Here is a 22,316-nt window from a genome sequence, read left to right on the forward strand (position 1 = left end):
AGAATAAGAACATCAGGGGAAACTATTTTAGGCATCTTAGGCCTTATGTGCACTATAATAAGCTGCCCAGGTTACTGGCAGTGGTGAAAGATGCAATGAAACATTTACTTGGGATAAATTATAGCTATTGGTGGAATATCCTGGTGACCCAGGATAGATCAAATAAAGATTGAAAGTGAGCCTGCAAAACTCTGCTTGTTTGTTTTATGATAGTAAAATATGTAAAAGTATAATAGAATAGAATAGAAAAGTCTATTATAACCCCAGTTCCAATGAAGTTAGGACATTGTGTAAAACATAAATAAAAACAGAATAAGATGATCTGCAAATCCTTTTCAACCTATATTCAATTGAATACACTACAAAGACAAGATATTTAATGTTCAAACGGATAAACTTTTTTTTGCAAATATTCACCCTATTTTGAATTTGATGCCTGCAACACGTTCCAAAGAAGTTGGGACAGGGGAATGTTTACCACTGTGTTACATCATCTTTCCTTTTAACAACACTCAATAAGCGTTTGGGAACTGAGGACACTAATTGTTGAAGCTTTGTAGGTGGAATTCTTTCCCATTCTTGCTTGATGTACAACTTCAGTTGCTCAACAGTCCGGGGTCTCCGTTGTCGTATTTTGCACTTCATAATGCACCACACATTTTCAACGGGAGACAGGTCTGGACTGCAGGCAGGCCAGTCTAGTACCCACAATCTTTTACTACGAAGCCATGCTGTTGTAACACATGCAGAATGTGGCTTGGCATTGTCTTGCTGAAATAAGCAGGATGTCCCTGAAAAGACATTGCTTGGATGGCAGCATATGTTGGTCCAAAACCTGTATGTACCTTTCAGCATTAATGGTGCCTTCACAGATGTGTAAGTTACCCATGCCATGGGCACTAACACTCCCCCACACCATCAGAGATGCTGGCTTTTGAACTTTGCACTGATAACAATCCGGACAGTCCTTTTCCTCTTTGGCCCGGAGGACATGATGTCCATGATTTCCAAAAACAGTTTTGAGATGTCAGACCACAGGACACTTTTCCACTTTGCGTCCATTTCAAATGAGCTGGGGCCCAGAGAAGCCGGCGGCGTTTCTGGGTGTTGTTGATATATGGCTTTCGCTTTGCATGGCAGAGTTTTAACTTGCACTTGTAGATGGAGCAACAAACTGTGTTCACTGACAGTGGTTTTCTGAAGTGTTCCTGAGCCCATGTGGGAATATCCGTTACAGAATGATGACGGTTTTTAATGCAGTGCCGCCTGAGGGGTCGAAGGTCACGGGCATTCAATGTTGGTTTTCTGTCTTGCCGCTTACTTGCAGAGATTTCTCCAGATTCTCTGAATCTTTTGATGATGTTATGGACTGTAGATGATGAAATGCACATTGAGAAACGTTGTTCTTAAACTGTTGGACTATTTGCTCACGCAGTTGTTCACAAAGTGGTGAACCTCGCCCCATCCTTGCTTGTGAACGACTGAGCCTTTCAGTGATGCTGCCTTTATACCCAATCATGACACTCACCTGTTTATCACACAAAGTTTATCTGTTTGAACATTAAATATCTTGTCTTTGTAGTGTATTCAATTGAATATAGGTTGAAAAGGATTTGCAAATCATCGTATTCTGTTTTCATTTATGTTTTACACAACGTCCCAACTTCACTGGAATTGGGGTTGTACATTCACACTTCATAAACAAACTCTTTCTTGTTACATTGAAGGGAAAGAAGCTTTCAGACTGAAAAGGTTTGAATACTTGGTTCCCCGCAAAGTTCTTCACTGGTCAAATTAAGCATGACTCTCATTTCATAGCATTTAAAAGACAAAATTCATGTTATTTATCTTTGGGGAATTTTGGGCACATTAATCAAACGTAGCTAGCAAGTAGGTTTAATACAAGCAATATGCAAATATCCCAAAGAAAATACATACCATTACATTGTGTTAAAAGAGACCTCTGCATGCTGTTTTTCTTGTGGTAATGTCCACATATTTGCAATTAAAGCAAGGGACATTCCAGTAAGTGAATGGTAAGTAAGTAAGAATTTCATTTTTGTCACATAATCATGAATAAACACCAGCCATGCATTTCATATGTGTATTCCCATTTATTTCTGATGCATCTTTGGTCATTTTGGTCTGGAACTGGGCCTGAAACACACATTATGAATTCCAAATTTAACATGAGTTAGCATGACATAGCAGCCATTAGTAGAGAATTCACTCCTTGTTTCACTTCACTTGTTTCAGCAAATCAAATTAATGATTTCAAAATGGAATGTGTTATTTCCATATAATGTTGTCCTCAAGTAACTAGAGTACAGGGGATGAACTAAGTTTACAGCGGTTCACAGCTGGACCAAAAAAATACAGAAAACATACTGTCCAACTACATTTGGCTTTTTTGCAAAACTACGCTGGATTTTTTTTTTTTCTAAATTCAGTCAAAGATTATGTTTTACCTTGCCAACTAAACCAAAAGGCTATGATACCCATATGGGGCAGTCGTGCGCTGGATGTTAGGTAACTGTCCCTGTGACCAGAAGGTTGCTGGTTCGGTCCCCAGCACCAACAGTCCATGACTGAGGTGTCCTTGAGCAAGACACCTAACCCCCAATTGTTCCCTGGGTGCTGTGGATAGGGCTGCCCACCGCTCTGGGTAAGTTTGCTCATTGCTCAAGTTTTGTATTCGCTAGTGTGTATGTGGTGTTTCACTTCACAGATGGGTTAATTGCGGAGGTGGAATTCCCCTGTTTGTGGGATTAAAAAAGTATCACTTAACTTGTATAATTAAGGACACATACAGTATCAGACTACCTCCAGTGCTAAACAACCCTCATATAGGCAAAAGCTTAAAACCACAAAGCCTGAGTGGAAGTCAGTGACAGAAGATTTGAGGGAATGTCTGATGTCTGGACTCTCTCAAAACTGCAAATAACAATCCAGATGACTATGCAGATGCAGTCACCTCTGATATAAGCTCCTGCAAGGAGACTTGAATATTTGTACAACAATAACAAATATTCTTTCTCCAATGAGCTTTCTCCAGTGTGCTACACACTGCCTGCAGCTTCTTTACACCTCACCCTAATCTGCTCTCACCTCCACAACACCTACAAACCCTTCCCCACCATCTCCCATCACCATCATTAAACAGCAGGTCAGCTGTGTTCTTAGGACACCGAAGACTGGGAAAGCAGCAGGCCATGTTCAGGCATTGTTCTGAACAGCTTTCGTCCATCCTCACTGATCTCTTCAATCAGTCCCTGACCAAGTCTGCTGTACTTGCGTGCTTTAAGACCTCTGTCATCATACCAGTTCCAAAAAAGACCTCCTGTCTGAATGACTACAGACCAGTTGCCCTACTATCTGTAGACACTAAATGGTTTGAGAGATTTTTACTTCAGCACCTCAAAGTCATGACTGATGTCATCCTGGACCCTTTGCAGTTTGCAAATACAGGTAACAGGTCGGAAGATGATACCATTAATTCGGCTTTGTACTACACACCTTTGTACCACACACCACTGGAAAGGCATCAAGTGACAGACTGGACAGAGCACCATTAGCACATAAGAGCTTAAGTTGTTCTTCTCAAGTTCAGTGCAACTTTCAAACCTTGACAGACTAAGGCTTTTAGTGCTTTTGTTCTGGGCTGAAGTTTTGTGAGGCTGAAACTGGAGTCCTCCTTGCCTGCTTCTTGTTTGAGTTTTCCATTCTACCTTAAGTAGCGTAGAAGTCACAGATGCCAGCATGCAACTGAGGTACCATTTATACAAACTTTGAAGAAGAACCTGGCAGATAAAAGGCTAACTTCAGCGACGTCTACAATAGTGCAGTAATGGAAACATGATGACTGGCAGTACTGGAAGTTGCTGACTGGTGGTGGTGTGAGCATTCATTAAAAACAAAGGGGCCACAAGCAGGTTAAAGCACCCCTCACTGTAATGCTGTTTTAGCATTACTAAACAGTTTATCCTCTACAACTTAAAATGTAGCAGCAAAGATCCTAACAGAGACATGTCACTCCAGTTTTGAAAGAACTGCACTGGCTACCTGCATCTTTTGAGAGAGACTTAAAAGTTCTACCACTAGTTTTTAAGCTCTAAATGACTTGTCTGTCTGTTTATGTTCCAACACGTGGTCTCAGATCTGCCAATACTGGCCTTCTGCAAACACCTACCACAAAATACAGAGAGACTTCTTTGACTTTTAAACTGTGGAACTCATTTTCACCTTTTAAGCAACAGTTAAGCTTAGTGCACACTTTAAGAAAATGTACAAATATATCTAAATGTATGTCTCTTTTTAATTTGATCTGTATCATTGTCATTTTAATGTAATACTCATAGTTTGATCTATTACTGTTAAACTTTTTCACCTGTCTGTAAAGCACTTTGAGCTGCCACTGGCATGAAAGTGTTCCATAAATTAAGTTTATTATAATTTTTTTATTATTGTAACAGAGACAGCTTCAGGAAAGTCAGTCTATCACAGCTGAAGTGCCAGAGTCTATGTAAATTACGTACCTATTGAGCATGTGTGTGTTCCACAAGTTACATCATTATATATCAATATTTCATTAACTGTATGTCAATAAACAGATTTAGTAAACAGTATTGTAAATCTGATGAAGCAGAACAAGGAAACCATAAAATGAGGTGATGACAAACCCACACAAACAAGACATGAAACTTATGAATTTTGCTGACTATAAACTCTAAGTGGTGGTTGGTAAGTGTAGTGGTTAACACCTCTGCCTTCTACACTGTAGACTGGGATTCAATCCCCACCTGGGCAAACACCCTACACTATACCAATAAGAGTCCTTGGGCAAGACTCCTAACACGGCCTTGGTCTACCTATGTAAAATTATCAAATCGTAAGTCGCTCTGGATAAGAGCGTCAGCCAAATGCTGTAAATGTAACCTCTTCCCCCCTCCCAATCTGAACTGATTTAACCTTGCACTCAACAACTGCACCTTACCTACACTGTACTGCTGCTGTTAGAACAATACTGTTTACATCTATTACTTGCACAGAGTAATATTGTTTACTGTTTACATCTGTTTTCATCTGTCACTTGATGCACTTTATGAACAGCTCCTACACTTATTTGCACATACGCACGTGTAACTTTAATTTTATTTCAACTTTGCACATACTGTACACTTTTTGCTTTTACCTTTTACTACATTTTTTTTAGAGTTATTCTTATATTTTCTTTTTTTTATTCTCTTAAGAGTATATATGGTGAATGGAGGAACAGCAAAGAACAGTGCAACTGCCTGTTCTGCTGTGCACATGACAATAAAACTCTTGAATCTTGAATGTAAATGACAGCAAAACAAAGCAGTCATAAGCGAAAAAAACATTACATGAATTTGAAAGCTTTTTTTGCAACCACGCAGGCTAATTTAGGTCCAATTTGCCACACAATGCAATACTTTTACTGTATGTTTGTTATTGTCAGTAAATTACTGGAAACATTGTGGGTAATTTGGTATAGTGTACAAATCCGCTGCAATTGACAACAGTCCACAATAAAATACTGTACAACTATAATAGGGCAGTTTACTGTCATCTGTTTATTTGCTGTATTTGAGTTCCTGGTTCTTTACATAATCAGCTCAGGCAAGTTAAGCTCAAATACAACCTGACCACAGCAGTGGTCAATCAACACTGTAAGTGTGTTATGTAAGCAGTGGAAGCAAAATGTGACCAACAGTGAGCTGGACAGAGAAGAGCAAAACTGAGAAGTTGAACCAAAGTCTGGTCAGAATGACTGACCAGGCATAACGCTGACTAGTCAAAACTGCTTCTTCACTGTTACACATTTATTTTAATGTACCACACTTACTTTGTTTGACTTAAAATTGTATATACTGTACATTTCCATACTGTTCTCACATTTGAGTGCACACAATAAACTATTCAGATATCAATAAATCAATATGCTGCTACAGTAATTGTATACAATACATAAAGTTTCAATGCAATTGCCTGAGAAGCAGCTTCATTCAACAGCCTTTCACAGTTATAGTTTAACTATTGCTCTTGCAAGCAAGCAAAGTTTATTTATATAGTGATTTTTACAACAGGTGTTGTCACACAGCAGCTTTACAGAACAATCAGCATTACAGAAAGAAGATCCAGGTCCAAGCCCCCATGAGCAAGCCAGGGGCGACAGTGGCAAGGAGAAACTCGCCAAGGGCAAGAGGAAGAAACCTTGAGAGGAACCAACACTCAGAAGCGGAAACCATCCTCCTGTGGTCGACACCGGATAACAAAACGTTGTTGTTATTATTATTATTATTATTATTATTATTATTATTATTATCATTATTATTATTATTATAAGTAGTTGTAGTAATAGGAGGTGTAATCATTTTAAAAGATCACTGTATCTGTAGATGCTGGAAAAGTACTGAACAGGTTGCAAACCAATCTAGTAAATCCAGTCAGTGTATCTAATATTTCTTATTGTGACGTGTTTTAAGTAATTTTATATCGAGTTTTATTATTACGTCAGAGTCAAGCATTTCTTTGGGGTAGTTGTGGGCTGGAGGTTAAGGAGCTGGCCCTGTAACTAGAAGGTTGCTGGTTTGATCCCCAGCACCGACAGTCCATGACCGTGTGCCATGTGCCGTGGATAAGGCTGCCCACCGCTCCGGGCAAGTGTGCTCACTGCCCCCTAGTGTGTGTGTATTCACTAGTGTGTATGTGGTGTTTTACTTCATGGATGGGTTAAATGCGGAGGTGGAATTTCCCCGATTGTGGGATAAAAAAAAAAAAAAGTATCACTTACTGACAGACAATTTTGCTTGTTCAGAGATTATGATAATCTTATAATCCTCTAAGTATAATGCGAATCTTGAAATCTCTGATATTCTGAGAGACTCAAGATGATTTCATATTTTTTTACAGTGCAGCTTCTTAGCGTGCTACAGGGCTGGGTTCAGAATATATAAAATGGGTGCAAACAAAAGAAAGCACACATAGCCACAATTGACCCTTTCCTTTTATAAGACAATAAACAATATTTCAATTTGTACTCCATTTTATGTGTTTTGAAGAGCAGACATTATGTTTGATGATGGCTGTGTTAATTGGTTTGAGAGCAAAGACCTTAACGTGCAGATATAGGCCAGGTAAATAGGGAAAACTGCTTATAAACTTTATCTTGAACTTACTGTATGAATTGAACTGCTATTTGTGTTAGATGTGGCCTATCAATCTCATTAACTCTGTCTCCCTCATAAATGTTACTTTTGTGTTAAAACAAATGTGGCTAATGGCTAAATGCTAAAAAGATGAACTCTGGTCTCAGTTGTACTTCAGGATCTCTTCTTTCAGGCAGCTGACAACGGCTTAACAATGTTATTTTGAAGGAATGCTTTGTACAGAAATGCTCAAACTGAAGCTGCTTGCTAGTCGGTTACCATTCTTTGAAATAATTCTTGCTAACTGTTCCCTAGCTTCCTTTCACTGTCAGCCATGCAAGCATATCTAAGGAATGTCACTAACATATTGTTGGAATCTGAATTTGGTTGTGCGATTTCCTGAAACTCTATTTTTTGAGGTTATAGTATCATCTGGATTACTGGATAGTGAGTTTACCTCAGAATCAGTGTGGAAACTGGTGAAATCCAAGTTTTCATGCATTTATTTAACTTTCAGAGTTTAAAGTAGATGCGATGAGTTTTAGGTCAGGTTTGGGAAAGTGTTTCCAGTATGACATTGGTTTGTTTTCTAATGAGTGATTTTTTATGCAATAGATTTGTTTTTATTTGAAGGAATATGCCTGTTTAAATCTCTCTCTCTAAGTTACACTATACTGCCAAAAGTATTTGCTTGTCTTCCTTCACACGCATATGAAATTGAGTGACATCCCATTTTTAATCCATAGGGTTTAATATGATGTCAGCCAAACCTTTGCAGCTATAACAGCTTCAACTCTTCTGGGCAGGCTTTCCTCAAGGGTTAGGAGTGTGTTTATGGGAATTTTTGACCGTTCTTCCAGAAGCGCATTTGTGAGATCAGACACTGATGTTGGACGAGAAGCTCTGGCTTACAGTCTCCACTCTAATTCATCTCAAAGATGTTCTATTGGGTTGAGGTTAGGATTCTGTGCAGGTCAGTCAAGTTCTTCCACACCAAACTCGCTTATCCGTGTCTTTATGGACTTTGCTTTGTGCACAGGGGCACAGTCATGGTGGAACAGGAAGGATGGTCCCCAAACTGTTCCCACAAAGTTGGGAGCACGAAATTGTTTAATATCTCTTGGTGCTGAAGCTTTAAAATTTCCTTTCACTGAAACTAAGGGACCGAGCCCAACCCCTGAAAAACAACCCCACACCATAATCCCCCCTCTACCAAACTTTACACTTGGCACAATGCAGTCAGACAAGTATGGTTCTCCTGGCAACCGCCAAACCAAGACTCATTCATTGAATTGCCAGACGGAGAATCGTGATTCGTCACTCCAGAGAACATGTCTCCACTGCTCTAGAGTCCAGTGGTGGTGCTTTACACCAATGCATTCGACGCTTTGCATTGCGCTTGGTGATGTAAGGCTTGGATGCAGCTGCTCAGCCATGGAAACCCATTCCATGGAGTTCTCTATGCTGTTCTTGAGCTGATCTGAAGGCCACATGAAGTTTGGAGGTCTGTAGCAATTGGCTCTGCAGAAAGTTGGCGACCTCTGCGCACTATGCACCTCAGCATCCACTGACCCTGCGCTGTCATTTTACGTGGCCGACCACTTCATGGCAGAGTTGTGTCGTTCCAAATCACTTCGACTTTGTTATAGTTTGTTATACTATACTATAGTATAGTATAGTACTTACAGTGGACTGTGGAATATTTAGTCGTGAGGAAATTTCACGACTGGACTTGTTGCACAGGTGGCGTCTGATCACTGTACCACTCTGGAATTCACTGAGCTTCTGAGAGTGACCCATTCTTTCACTAATGGTTGATCTATGGTGACCTCAGTACCCTAAAGATGAGCATAGGATACCCACAGGTTAACAGCTTCCCTAAACTGAATCATTCTGAATATGTTGTATCACATAAACAGCTAAGATAGTACAGGGCCCTGGGGACACAAGACCCCAGGATACACATACAAACTGTGGTTCTTAAGTGCTCTGAACAGGCAGTACAACAACACTCAGGCAACTGTCAATCACTCATACATAGCTCTACATATTAGCTCCAAGTAGGTAGGACTAAGGTTTAGCACCTTTATCAAATCAGGAAACACAAAAGGCAGTCACACTAGATCAGTCATTCCCTTTCTGGGAACACGAATGAAGAGAAGCTGGATGCTTCCAAATAACACTTTAAAATGCATTTCAGTAAAAGAGCCTTTCCTTTCTGAAAATGTTGTCTGGTGAACATTTGCAGTACTAAAGCTGTATAATGTAATGTAGCCCAAAAACATGCTTTAGGTACGATGTACAGTCACAGGAAGCATGGGTTCATTCCTCAGAAATGCTTTAATATCATCACTATGATTCCGTGATAAATGAGCTTTTCAGGCAATTTCACGCAGTTCTGCTGCGAGGCTTTTTACATGAATGCACTTGCTGACCTTGTGGTACTGCTCAACTAATTGCTTACTAAAAATACAGAAGCAGACCAGCTGGTATTTTATATAAGCATGTTTTCTTTACATGCTTCATCTTCACAAATGTGCAAAATGTGCCAAATAATTGTAACTACAGTGACAAAGTGATTCTTTGAGCTCTTCCTTCTTTTTCTCTCAAAGATCATTAACATATTTTCACTGATGAGTAACAGTAAACACACCCCAAAATACACAATCTTAAATCTCAATAAACACAAATAGTTCTCTTGGGTTGGGTTGAGGATACATTAATTATACTGTATATTGCATCATGGTCATTTACAATGCAGCAGAATCATATAAGGCTATGTATTACACGACTTCTAGTCTTCATGAGTCACTCCTATTGTTTCTACAGAGATCCATCTCTTTAGGTCTTATTATGACCTTATGTCCTTTTCACGCCAGTCTTTAAAGGTGGAGCTGTATATGTACTGTTTTGCTTTCATGGCAACGCAGCAGGCCATGATCAGGGCTCAGAGCAAAACGACCAGAGACTGTTTATTTACAATAGCTGTTAAAGGAAATTACCTCTTCTAATAGGTGTTGAGATGCACTCTTGTGTAGCTAAGTGGAGAGGATAATCAGCAGTAAAGAACACATGTACTTACTGTTGTTGATACATGCATCAAACATGCCCTGAAGATCCCTCTTTTCCACTCAACCACACTTAGACACAAACATACTGCCACAATGTCACATATTTTCTATTCAAATCTGCATGGAAGTCTGATCCAATCAAATTATGCGTCAGGCTATTTGAGATCTCTTGAAATATTTTCATTTCACAGCAATGACAAAGATTTTGAAGTTACTCTGGCCTGTAGTCCATCTGTTTCTCTGCATAATTTGTCAGCCCTACTTTTGCCTTTTCTTCAATATTCAGGACGCCTGCAGGACAGAGCAGGTATTATGTGGGAGGTGATCATTCTCAGCACTGCAGTGACACTGACACGGTAGCGTGTGTTGCGCTGGAACAAGTGGATCAGATGAGCTCCTGTCTTGGACATCTACAAGGTGGACCAACAAAGTAGGCATGTCTAATACAGTGGACAGTGAGTGGACACAGTGTTTAAAAACTCCAGCTGCACCACTGTGTCTGATCCACTCATACCAGCACAACACCCTATAACATGCCACCACCATGTCAGTGTCACCGAAGTGCTGAGAGCAACCCACCACCCAAATAATAACTGCTCTGTGGTGGTCCTGTGGGGTCCTGACCATTGAAGATCATATTTACGCATGATAAAATAAAATAAAATAAGATTAGAACACACCCGGCCAGATAACTGTAGTGGGTAACACCTCTGCCTTCTACGCTGTAGAATGGGGTTCAATCCCCACCTGGGTAATCTCCCTACACTATACCAATAAGAGTCCTTGGGCAAGACTCCTAACACCACCTTCGCCTACCTGTGTATAAATGATCAAACTGGATAAGAGCGTCAGCCAAATGCCATAAATGTAAATGTAAATAACATGATTGCTTTCCTGTATGCAAAACGTTTACACAGCCTCTGCAGGCAACACACTTTTAGCATTAGCATTTTTGTACTCATTTTAGAGCACCATTGCTATATTTGTGCTGAGTTTAATATCCATCCATCCATCCATTTTCCAAGCCGCTTCTCCGTCAGGGTCGCGGGGGGGAGCTGGAGCCTATCCCAGCAGTCTTCGGGCGGAAGGCAGGATACACCCTGGACAGGTCGCCAGTCCATCGCAGGGCAGACAGACAGACACAGACAGTCACTCACACACTCACACCTAGGGACAATTTAGCCTGTCCAATCGACCTGACTGCATGTCTTTGGACTGTGGGAGGAAACCGGAGAACCCGGAGGAAACCCACGCAGACACGGGGAGAACATGCAAACTCCACACAGAGAGGACCGCCTGGCCGGGGAATCGAACCCAGGCCCTCCTTGCTGTGAGGCGACAGCGCTACCCACCACGCCACCGTGCCGCCCTGAGTTTAATATATTGGACAAAATGAAACAAATATAAAATGTGCCATTTCTCCTGCACAGGCTGGATTTGATCATTTTTGAATATGCTAAATTGTGCAAATAAATAATACCAATAATAATTACAATTAAAATAAGCATGTAAGCTTATTTGTTAACTTATTTACACTGAGAAAATCAACAAAATACAAAATATTTATATAATACAAATAAACATTAATACAATACATTGTGATTCTATATCTGTCAGTGTTAATGTAATTATTCCCAAACCCGGTATCTGTAGTTCCTACCCAATATCTGCTCCGCGCTCATTACTGTTTAGTTAAGATAACCCTTTAAACTCTAAGGGTCCATATATGTACATAATTTACATATTAGCTTCATACTAGCTATCAAATCATTCACAGTACTCACTGTGTAATACGTCTATAGTTTAAAGCGATATCCATACAATGGCTTAGGAACCAAACCTGTGTTTTTTACAATCTCAGGAGATATAAATAATTTTACTGACTTGCTCAGTGTCACTGATGTTGTCTAGTCTTTTTACAATCAAAAACACACTTACTGTTCAAATAAATGGTTTAAAGCCATTTTCTTGCCTGGCCTAAGACCTTTGCATGGTATACTGATGAGCTGAACTGGTCTAAATGGCACTTTTTTTATTCCTAGTGTAGAACCTTAGTAAGTTGTTATGTACTGGAACATCATACACAGTCCTCATCAAACACACATTTCTATGACATTGAGTACAGTTTTAGTGCACAACTTCTATTTATTTTTCTGAAGATAACTTTTGCCATCACTTTTGTACAGGCCACATTTTGTGTGCCCCACCCCCCATATGTTTAATTCATCAAATACACAGTTGCTGTGCATTAGATTGTGCAGAAGTGTGTTTGCTGTAGAAGACAGGTGAACTTATTTTGGCTCAGGAGCTCAACAAATCATCATTTGACAAAGAGCGCAAACAATGCATACAACTGTGTTTACAGTAAATGTAGTTACCAGCGTTGCTGCTGATACATGACAGGCATCGTTTCCAAAAGTGAATTGTTTGATCAGTGACTTCTTACTTAGGAAAGGTGGCTGTTGTGTTTATAAGGGCCATTCACTTTAAACGGAACAAAATCTTAATCTTCATCTCGTCACTGACGGAACAAAAACCGTGTCTATTCATTTTTGTCATCTTGAAAAAACACGAGCTGTGTCTGTGTGAACATTTCATGATGAACGGACGCCCCAAAACTACTTTAGATGAAGTGCATTAACTTACGTTAACATTGGTTATGTTTTTTATGGTTCTTCCCCGGTTAAGTTACCATTTACACGTTTGTTCCAACAGCAACACATTGATCTGCCCAGGAGTCCGAAGAATGGAAACCACACTGAAACTCCTGGCATTGTACTTCATCTAAATATATATTCAAGCACATGCGACCATCATCATCGAAAGGCTCTCTCTGACGTTTATTTCGATTCCATCAGTAATGATACATCCAGATCCTGGCAAAACTGCCTTTCTCAGAAGCGTTTACACAATACACTGTGTTGTGGCAATATTCGTGTAGCAGCTGTGGGCAGAATATAAACTTGGGCTGTAACCTGAGATCCATTCTCTCTTTCCTCGGAGGCTCATCTTTTGATCTCGGTTTCATTGTTCTAGGCTCACAGGTAGATACAGCAAACGCCCATTTCACACCAATTCATCAAAATCCAAATACCTACAACAGAAGACAACTTACGAAATGTTCAGGAGTGTTGCCAAGTTAATAACTGATGACTATTTCAGATGATTGTCTATTCTACTTATACTGCTCCTCATCATTAGTTTCATCCTAAAGGTTGATGACTCACTCCATTTCTGCCTTGTCATCATTCAGAATCGCTCGGTCTTTGTTATAATCAGGTGTTTGCACAATGAAGAATATCTACTGGGTAGCAGCTTCATGTAGAGCTACTGAGGCAACTCCCAATGATGAGGCAATTTCTGAAAAGCTGGTATTTTTATTATTTTAACCTGGATATAAACAAGGGAAAGTTTTAGAATCTTGGACAGTTTAAAACAAAGAAAAGTTGTGGCAATTAACATGAAGAAGCCGTATTCGAAATATGTTACATTTATGAAAACTGACCTTGTCAAGGCCTTTTTTCAGTCTTATTTCTTCCGTTGATACACACCTTCAGAAGGATCAGAACTGTAAAAAGTGGCTCGTCAGATTAACCTAAAACAATTACTTAACACAGTAACAAGCAATCAGACTAGTTTTATCCAGCTCAAAATACTTTGATTGAAAGAACTGTTCATTATAAGTGTGTATTTAGGATGAATAAAACTAGTTAATTTATTTGTTAAGATTAAGCGACCCTTATTAGTCCCATGACGGGGAAATTTCACCTCCTCATTTAACCCGTCCGTCAAGTGTAACACCACATACACTCTAGTGAGCACACACACACACTAGGGGGCAGTGAGCACACTTGCCCGGAGCGCTGGGCTGCCCAATCCGCAGCACCCGGGGAGCAGGTGGGGGTCAGGTGTCGTGCTCAAGGACACCTCAGTCATGTGCTGTCGGCTCTGGGGATCGAACCGGCGACCTTCCGGTCATGAGGCTGGTTCCCTAACCTCCAGCACACGACTACCCTAAGAATACGGAGCGCTTCACGGATTTGTGTGCCATCCTTTCGCAAGGGCCATGCTAATCTTCTTTGTATCGATCCAATTTTAGTATATGTGCTGCCGTAGCGAGCTTTACCACATAAAGTCATTTTTTAGGATGAAATGATGAGACATTTTTTACAGTAAAGCATTTATTTAATTTCCAGTCCAAATGGCTGTTAAGTACAAGTTATTCATGAAGAACGATAGGATGACCAACACAAACTGTGCAGCAGCACATGAGCTATCGTCTCTGACTTCTACATCTACAAGGTGGACCGACAAAATAGAAATGGCTAATAGAGTGGACAGCGAGTTAGTCTGTATTTGTAGAACTGCAAAGTGTTCCTATATAGTCAGTAGAGCTGATAAAATGGACACTGGGCACATTCATAAATATATCCAATAAGGTCCAAATAAACATTGGTGAATGTCAGAATCTTTGTAAAAACTGTAGGTGGGTTTTAAGAGGAAATGTCTTCTTACGAATGACTGGTGAGTGAGACCCTATGAGTGCAGAAGGTAGGAAGGTAGGTGGCAGGTGGCAGGTCGTTATATGTATATGCTTTTTGACCTGGTGCTGAAAAAAGAATAACTTGTACTCATTGACCATTTTAACTGGAAATTAAAGTAAATAATGGGTGATTCCTGACTTTTGCACAGTACCGTACACAGACACTTGCTCATACCATCTGTCATAACATCTGCACTGGCTGAAAGCAGAAAGTGGAGCTTAACATAACACCAAAGCAAACAATAGACAAATACCTTGTACAAAAGATTCAGTAATGGCACCCTGCCTTGCTAATCGATGTCGCCAGAGACATTCAAAAGAAGAGAATGTGTTCAGGGAGTGCATCCATAAACCTGTAATCTCACAAACAATTAGAATTACAATAAACTGGCAGTGACATAAATAAACTCCAGTGACAAAAAATAAATACATTTACTTCTATTTATTACAAAGGAATGCCTCAAAATTAAATATAATGTCGCTGTCATGACAGAAACTCAAATATCCGATAAGAAAACTTCATGGGAGAGTGAAAAATAATGTTCTGAGGATCTTATTAGTTCATCACACCATCTGTGATGACAACAGTCATGTGTGCATGACAATATGGTCAGTTTATTTCCGATCACATGAATTTCATCAAGGAGTGCTTTGGAAATGGTTAACACAGGCAGACATAAATCACAATGCACTGTTTATTGTTTTTTCTATAATATTTACTTTAGTTTATAGAAAAAAAACTAATAAACATTTAGGCAGGAAAAATTAACAAGAAATTCCTGTTTTCAAAAAAGTTGATGATGTCTTGTGAGAGTTAGAAGAACACAAGCTTGATTTCTCCTGGCAGCACTCAAGCCATCACATGGATTTGTTCAGTTCTTTCACCAGTACACCTGATTTAAGAAAAAAAAACGGGGCAGTCATGGGCTGGAGGTTAGGGATCTGGCCCTGTGACCGAAAGGTTGCCGGTTCGATCCCCAGGGCTGACAGTCCATGACTGAGGTGTCCTTGAGCAAGACACCTAACCCCCAACTGCTCCCCGGGTGCTGTGGATAGGGCTGCCCACCGCTCTGGTGGTGATCTCAGTGTGCTCACTCCCCCCTAGTGTGTGTGTTCACTAGTGTGTATGTAATGTTTCACTTCATGGATGGGTTAAATGCAGAGGTGGAATTTCCCTGGTTGTGGGATCAAAAAAGTATCACTTACTTACTTATCATAATAAAATAGCATTAAGTTTAGCATTATACTTACACATAATATTGAGCTGCCAGAAGGAAAGGAAATCAAAACATGCGCATACATAAAACCATTACTTACTGCTTTAAAGTTATCTGTGTTTAATATAATAGTAGCGCTAATGACTATTTTTAAGGGTGTATATTGTCGCTGGCCAAAAATATAAAAAATTAAAAACTTCAAATAAAATCTTTCTACATTGACTTACAGTAAATGTGAGGAATGTTCTGCCTTCTTCTGTAAAGTCTCCTTTTTGGAAATACGAGACTTTTTTTACATTTACAATGCTTTTTTGTTGTTGTTGTTTTTGGAACAGTGAAGATAGGCTAATAGTTATAATATCTTATGAATCTAAATAAATAGCTTCTTAAATATAATTTTGCATGCAATACACTTTTGCACATAAATGCACAGTATATATATATATATATATATATATATATATATATATATATATACACAGTACTGTGTGAAAGTTTTAAGGAACCTAAGCTCATTTTTAAACAGTCTACCTCAGCAGTTTTATCACAATAAATAGAGTTTATCACAATACATGCATTAGAATAAAGTCATATTCATAATTCAAATAAACATTAAAACAATAAAAAGTAACAATAATTTCTTTGGTCCATATTTTTCCTTGATACCTTCACAGTCACCACAGAGACTTCTTAATATCATCAATTACATCATGAGCACAATTTACTGAGCACTGATTGGTCAAACCAGGAGCTGCTTTTTAACTACATATAATACTGGACTTCCTCGAGGAGAGGCTTGAAAATGATTAAACAAACACACTCACATCTATATATATGCTATGTATTTATTCTAAAGATATGTGGAGTTTTTCACTAGAAAAAACATTACTATGATATAGTAATATACTATTATTTTTGCAATAAATGTTTTTTCTAGTAAAAAAAACACCATATATCATTAGAATAAATGCAAATAAAGATAAAACCTAATATATATAGGTTTTTGTTGTAAAATTAAGATGAAAAAATATCATTTTACAAAGGTTTGACCTTTGTCAATCCATTAGAACATAGTTGGCACTCCTTGCTTTTTGTGGCAGGTTTTAAGCCTCTTGGAAAAACTGAATCTACATTCATGGCATTCGTCTAAATTGAACACACCCCATATCAGGTGTGCACGTACCTTTCAGAGCAGACCGTAACCTGAGTGTTGTCTAGCCAGACGAAGGCATCTCATGTTTAGAGTCGAATTCTTGGAGAGTGGAATGACCACACACTGGCACTCCAATAATGCTGCAAGACGTCAGTGCACTAATCCTGTTTTTTTTTTTTCTTGGATTAAACAGTTTCACATATTTCATTTAGCTTAAAAAAATCTATTGATAGATACCATAACACCCTTTCGCACACCTGGCCAGATGACATATTCTGTTCATGTCAACTTGCTTTAAGCATAACATTATTTATATTTGATTCATTTAAAAGTAGTTTTATAATTTAATTCTAATGGTGGCCTGTGCTAAATCCAGGGTGTCAAACTCCACCACTAAAAGAATCATATTAAAAACCTCAACAAATCTATGGGCCAGAGAACATCTGTGTTTTTAACTGATTGTTAACTAACATTTTGCTGTAACCTGAGCTGGCTGGTTATTGTTTATTCAAAATATGCCAAAACCACAATATCAAAATAAAAATATTACATAATGAATACTTTAAATATTCAAAAATAAAATAAATAAATGAATAAATATATAAATAAGCTACAGTACACAACATTATAAACATCATAATACATTACATTACACACATTATGCTCCAGTGCATGCTGGGGATTGTAGTGCAGCACACTGTGAAATTGGCTAATATTGATAGCAAATTTAAAGAGTTTTGAGGACCAGATAATATCATGCTACGGGCCTGATCTGGTACCTGGTCTTGGGTTTGACACATGGGTGCTAAAGTGTATCACATAACTCCAAATGATCTGCAAGTTAGAGTGGGTAAAACATCTTAAAACCAGAACAGAAAGAAGAAAAAAGTTTACAAGCTGACGTTACCAAGCACCGTCTTGTGTCTAAACTTTTGTACATGCCATTGATTTTAAAACAGATTGCTCTAGAGGTGGTATTTTCCTCTTTTCACCAATACATGACCTTATTTGCAGTAGCTTTTGGCTTAAAATGTATGTTTTCATATGGTGGTCCGGCAAATCAAGTGCAAAGAAAACTTCAGGTTCACTTATTTTTTTAAAAATAGTAAATAAAATGCATGTATTTGTACTGTAGACCTAGACTGGACTGCACCAGTGTTTCCTAAGTTTATACTTAAGGTTGGAAGTAAAGTCCTTAGTTAACACTAGTTAGTTTCAATCTATCCTTTTACTAAATTTGGTTGCACCACAAATCCTTAAGTCATGTCTTAACCAGTCACAACTAACTAATGTGAATGTCACTTTACCGATTACATGTTCATGAACCAATGTATAAACCTGCTGCCATAAAAACGCAGCGGCAGCTTGTAATAACCTCTTTGACGGTAAAAATATCCAGCAAAGAACAGGGCAATGTGTACAAGTCAAACTGAATAAAATTGATTATCTACAGCCATTGTCTTGTGGAGATTTATTAAGTTCTGCATCTCTAGTAAAATGAACTCTGTTCACCCTGTGCCTTCAGTCACAGTGAGCTTAGTGTGACCTAAAAGATGATAACCAAATACCATGTAGGATTTCTACACCTAGGATGAGGATTATGAGGATTTTCTAGGATGTAGATAAAGGGAACCTTGTGAAGTCATATTCTTTATGAGTGCATCCCAAAACTGAAATACAACTTTTTTGGTATTCTAAGGTTTTGGAAAGTAGCCAAGAAGAATGATACAGCTCTTTTCGGACAAAGCTGGACATGGCCCAAAATTAATACACTATATTGCCAAAAGTGTTCACTCACCCATCCAAATCATGGAATTCAAGTGTTCCAATCACTTCCATGGCTACAGGTGTATAAAACCAAGTACCTAGGCCTGCAGACTGCTTCTACAGACATTAGTGAAAGAATGGGTCACTCTCAGGAGCTCAGTGAATTCCAGTGTGGTATCATGATAGGATGCCACCTCTGCAGCAAGTCCAGTCGTGAAATTTTCTCACTACTAATTATTCCACAGTCAAGTGTCATTGGGATTATAACAAAGTGGAAGCAATTGGGAACCACAGCAACTCAGCAATTAAGTGGTCGGCCACATAAAACGACAGAGCAGGGTCAGCAGATGCTGAAGTGCATAGTGTGCAGAGGTCGCCAACTTTCTGCAGAGTCAATTGCTACAGACCTCCAAACTTCATGTGGCCTTCAGATCAGCTCAAGAACAGCGTAGAGAGCTTCATGGACTGAGTTTCCATGGCCGAGCAGCTGCATCCAAGCCTTATATCACCAAGCACAATGCAAAGCATCGAATGCAGTGGTGTAAAGCGCCGCTACTGGACTCTAGAGCAGTGGAGACGTGTTCTCTGGAGTGACGAATCGCGCTTCTCCATCTGGCAATTCAACAGACAAGACTGGGTTTGGGGGTTGACAGGAGAACGGTACTTGTCTGACTGCACGTGTAAAGTTTGGTGGAGGGGGGATTATGGTGTGGGGTTGTTATTCATGAGTTGGGCTTGGCCCCTTAGTTTCAGTGAAAGGAGCTCTTAATGCTTCAGCAGACCTAGTGATTTTGGACAATTTCATGCTCCCAACTTTGTGGGAACAGTTTGGGGACGGCCCCTCCCTGTTCCAACATGACTGCGCACTTGTGCACAAAGCAAGGTCCATAAAAACAGATGAGCAAGTTTGGTGTGGAAGAACTTGGCTGGCCTGCACAGAGTCCTGACCTCAACCTGATAGAACACCTTTGGGATGAATTAGAGCGGAGACGGTGAGCCAGGCCTTCCGACCTCACAAATGCACTTCTGGGAGAACGGTCAAAAATTCCCATAAACACACTCCTAAACCTTGAGGAAAGCCTTCCCAGAAGAGTTGAAGCTGTTATAGCTGGAAGACGAGCGAATACTTTTGGCAATATAATGTATGTTGATTAGGACATAATGGTAGCCAATAAGGTCATGTATGTATGTGGAGCCTTATTCTTTACTAAATGACTGTACCTTTTCTATGTATTCTTGGTGTCTAACTGTTTTCTGTTTCATATAAGTTGGAATTTTATTTTTCAGTCAGAAGTAAGCCGTTTTTCTACGATCGACTGTTTATTCTTTAATATTTCCCTCAGACAACCAAATACGCAGCTCTTTAAACGACAGTTTCTGGCTAACCAACACAACAGCAGCCCCAGTTTAGATATTTAGGCAGCTGTTGAGTCTCACTGAGCTGGAGTTGTGGGTGTTTAACTTCATGCTCAGTTATGAGTTAAAACCAGAGTGATGAGTAGAGCTGTGAGTAAGATCACAGCAAGTAGCATTTAGAATTTTATCTAAACGTACCCAACGTACTCCTGCTCAGGTGGAGGTGTAAACATTTCGTAACTACTAAGCTCAACATTAAAACTAGGTTTTGTGCTGCAACTTTTTCTTTTCTTTTTAGTAACACATAAACCTGAACTTTGTAAACACTTTTGTTACAATGAGTTTGAGATCAGCTGCATTATATTAGGGTAAAACACTACAGTGCTGTTATCCAGTTCTAACAAGCTGACCATTACAGTGTTTTTGTTGTTTTTTCCTGACTTAGAAAGTGCTACTGTTTCCTCAGAGTGGCACTGCGACAGTGGCTTAATACTCACTTAATGGCTGACTGCTTGTGCATATATGGTAGACACTGGAACTAGAAAACACCTAACTGAAAGAGGTGAATTCCAGAGGACAGTTTTGTGCAGTGTTGAACAGATACATTTTCTGTGTAGGGGTGGGTAATATGCTGATATACACCAATTAGCCACTTTATTAAGCACACCTACCTTGTATCTACACTCACTGTCCATTGTATCAGCTCCACTTACTCTACAGGTGCACTTAGTAGTTCTACAATTACAGACTGTAGTCCATCTGTAGCTCTTCCTACCTTGTTAGTTTCCTTGCACTGTGTTCTTCAATGCTCAGGACCCACAAAGCACCATCACTGTGCAAGTATTATTTCGGAGGGGGCTCATTCTCAGCACTGCAGTGACACTGACGTGATGGTGACATTAATGAACAGGGTGAAAGGGGCTAACAAAGTGTGCTGAGAAACAGAGTCTGTAACTGTAGAACTATAACGTGCACCTATACAGTAAGTGGAGCTGATAAAATGGACGATGAGTCTAGATCAGCATATTATCATTGTTGTGATAAATGACATCACAATATACTTTTCAGACTATGTTGTGTTTATTGTCAGTTTTCCTAGTACACCAAAGAACTGCCTCATATAAGACAGAGCCTGTAAACAACAAGTGTTGTAGAGTCAGATGCCTTTTTATGGCCCATTCGGGTTTCTTTACTGACAAATTGGTCGATGGCTTTTTTCCTTAGCTTTTACTGGAAGATCACATTGTGTGGACTAAATAAACGAATGAAAGAAATACATTTCAAGTGCTTTCTGTTTTTTTATTTATAAGACACAATATAAATAATATTATTTGCTCTTTAGCCTGTCAGGCTTGAGTTAACTGGCATAAACTAGTACATTAAAAATCTAATATTGTTCATCTTAAAAATGTTATCTAAATAACATCAATCATGTAAAGTTCTGCACTGAAAGTGAGAAACTACGACAGGGATCAGCCAAAACCAATGAAATAGGCTGGCCAATCTGTCGATTCTCAAGCGCAACAAGTAGCTAACTGGATATTAGTCCATTATAACATCATCTTATTTAAATATTTAATTTTAAACATTTGCTTGATCTAATAGCCTAATCTTTGTTTACTTTGACAGCTTTACTGTATAAAATGAAAATGAATAACATTTTGGAAAAGAAATATGTCCTCAGGTTTTTCCATATCATCCACTCACACTACCATGTCACTACAGCCAGTATGGGAAATGGCAGGGAAGCCATTTGTTGTCTGGCAAGCAAAACATTAAGATTAAGCCCATCTTAGGTGTGCAGTTTCTGTGCGCTCGCTTATAGTATTAGCGTGATTATAGTATTAATGTATCAGTACAGTAAACTGAGGACGAGATTATTTTTTTCACCCTTCCTGTTTTTCCAGACCTTCGAACATAAAGGGAACAAGGAAAGTGAAAACCAAGCTAAAATCTCTTACTGTTAAACTTCATTTACTCATGTGGTTTGGGGTTGCTGTGCACATCGTTAGTCACACAAACCAATGTTTGATATGTGAG

The 22,316-nt window shown here is 39.1% G+C and overlaps 1 non-coding gene across 1 annotated transcript; it reads right to left on the reverse strand.

Annotated features, from left to right (window-relative positions):
- Window positions 1–14,256: 14,256 nt before the first annotated feature.
- Window positions 14,257–14,361, reverse strand: LOC119264484. Its single transcript, XR_005131060.1, has one exon. It is a non-coding gene; the product is annotated as a U6 spliceosomal RNA (small nuclear RNA).
- Window positions 14,362–22,316: the final 7,955 nt, after the last annotated feature.

This window comes from Pygocentrus nattereri, chromosome 1, assembly GCF_015220715.1.
Source record: "Pygocentrus nattereri isolate fPygNat1 chromosome 1, fPygNat1.pri, whole genome shotgun sequence".
Taxonomy (NCBI): domain Eukaryota; kingdom Metazoa; phylum Chordata; class Actinopteri; order Characiformes; family Serrasalmidae; genus Pygocentrus; species Pygocentrus nattereri.